The following is a 2,517-nucleotide window of genomic DNA, read 5'->3' as shown; positions in this document are numbered from 1 at the left end:
GTGTGTTGTTTCCGCGTGCGTTTTTCCCATCAAGTCGTATCAAGAGCCTTGGTTCGTTTACACACTAGAGATCCGATCAGCAGAAATTAATCGACGAGATGTGAAAATTGCGGTTGCAATAGTGTCCCATAGTTAGGGTTTCGCAGAAGCGGCAACAATGTCCCAAAGTTAGGGTTTTGCAGAGGCGGCAACAACAACCCAAAGCTAGGGTTTTGCAGGGGTTGCAGGAGCTTCCTAAGGCTTAGGGTTTCCCAGATCTACTTCACAACAGTGGTGACCAGCGACGGTGGTGGTGCGGAGCGCCAGGGCAGTGGGGACTGCGACCAAGTCTGTTGGTGAGTAATTTTGGGTGGTGCAATTTTTGTGTTCTTGATTTAAAAAAAAAAAAAAAGATTGCCAAGATCTGAAATCAGTTGTACCGAGTATCTCGTCTAGTCATTTGAGATTACAGAAGAAGGGAGGTTCTGAATTGAAAAATTCGATGGTATAGATTTCAGTTGGTGGAAAATGCAAATTGAGGATTTGCTAGTTCAAAAAGATTTGGACGTGGCTTTGGATGACAAGCCAGAAAAGATGTCTAATGCAGAGTGGGCAGGTTTGGATCAGAAAGCTATGTCCATTATCCGACTCTCTTTGAGTAAGAATGTTGCGTTCAACATTTTGAACGAGAAGACAGCGAAAGGTATCATGGAAGCATTGTCTAACATGTATGAGAAGCCATCTGTAGCAAACATCAAGAAAAGACTCATTGGAATGGGCTTAGATCCCATTACCCACAAAACAATAAAACAAAACACATTTGAAGGCTGTGGTGATGGCCAAGACCAGTCCAAGGACACCATCAATATCAGGCACGTGGCTCAATGGGAGAGGGCCCGATTTGAAGCTGAAGCCAGAGGATCTATGTTGCAAGTTGGATCTGGATCCTCAAATCTCTCTGGGCTAATCTTAAGCAAGTTTCCAACTCAACCTTGTCTTTCATCACATTCAGTGTCCACCGAACACAAGAGAGTGCATAACATGTATGCCCTCGTGCTTACCACAAATCATTATTTTAGGTCATCTGTATCCACTTTGAGCATTCCCAAGCTTCCTGTAGTTTCTAATATTCCACAAATCACCAACACAGAAAGTTTACTTGCATATAAGGCTGACAATAATGTCATGGAAGGCTGTGTTTCAAACTTACAAGATGATGACATTATGCTGCCTATGGAAGCATTCAGAACAGCAAGGTCTGAGAGTATTGAAGAGTTGTTCAATGAATTTACTTCCGTGTAGAAGGTCTAATATATCCATTTCTTTCAAAATATGTGTGGTTCAAACAAAATGTGTGTGACTTCTTATTGGAGGGATTTTCAGTTTCATATTACAAATGTGTGATTTGTAACTTCTTTTGTTTAAGTTTTTGTTTATCATTATATATCTAATTTGCAACTTAATTTTTATTTACTGATATTCTTGTAGCATGTGTTCTTTAAAGATAGGTGGCGAGATAAAGTAAAAGAAATGTGAACTAGAATCAAAATGATCTACCGACGCCAACTCAAGTCAAGCATAACACTGACTCCAAACTAGCCAAGCTATTTTGCATTCAAAACACAAGTTCCTAGTTGTCTCAACTTCTTCTTGACACAAACAACCGGAGGAGCAATCAACAATAACCCCACGTCTAACCAGATTAGCCTTAAAGCAATCGAATTACCCAACACCCTCCAAGCAATAAAGAGAGCGGAAGGTAACGCTTTAATTTTCCAAAAATCTTCAAACAAGGGCAAACTTTCACTCATGCAAGACTTCCTTAAAATATTGTAGGCCGAATTGACTGAGTACCCTGAATTCGTATCAACCTTCCCCACCCAATTAACATCCTTACCTAAAACAAGATGCGAGCCTTGAAACTCCTGCAAAAGCTTAAATTCCTAAGTCTTTTCCCAATCGAACAAGTCTCTCACTAGTGCAAAATGAAGAAATGAATGCTCTTTATTTAGTGCGGCTTCGTGCTTAAAGGCATTCGTAAAAAATGCGGTGACATTTTTTAAATTAATTTGATTTACAACTGCGGCTAAACGTAAAACCGCACTTGTAAATCAAAGCTCTTGATTTACAAATGCGGTTTTACATTTAGTCACATTTATAAATACTTTTTTACCCTAAAGTTTTGAAGCACGCCAGACTTTCGAATAGTTTCTTTCTCCGCTTTGCCTTTGGTTTGCACTGTTCCTGCGTTGGCCTTTCGTTCATCTCTTCTTCTTCAAATGTTTTTCGTTTCCTTTCATTTCTTGAATCGTTTTCTTCCTCTCTCCGTCGAAGATACGTACTGTTCCATTGACATTCTATGTGCTCCGTCGCTAATCCGCCACCGCTTCCACTGCCCCCGCTGTTGCCGCCACTCCCCAGCCACTCTTCACCACCAACGTCACACAAGGTTGATACTGTTTTAAATATTTTGAATTTTTACTTTATTGTTTGAATTTATTTTATTATGTATGAGAATTTGTATATTTTAAATTTTAT

General features: G+C 39.8%; 1 pseudogene; it reads left to right on the top strand.

Annotated features, from left to right (window-relative positions):
• The first annotated feature begins 507 nt into the window (after positions 1-507).
• LOC150028644 (uncharacterized) lies at positions 508-1,290 on the top strand (annotated as a pseudogene).
• The last annotated feature ends 1,227 nt before the right edge of the window (positions 1,291-2,517 follow it).

This window comes from Phaseolus vulgaris, chromosome 3 (assembly GCF_051622355.1).
Source record: "Phaseolus vulgaris cultivar YP4 chromosome 3, ASM5162235v1, whole genome shotgun sequence".
Lineage (NCBI taxonomy): Eukaryota > Viridiplantae > Streptophyta > Magnoliopsida > Fabales > Fabaceae > Phaseolus > Phaseolus vulgaris.
The sequence above is the reverse complement of the archived record's forward strand: the minus strand, read 5'-3'. Positions and strand labels throughout refer to the sequence as shown.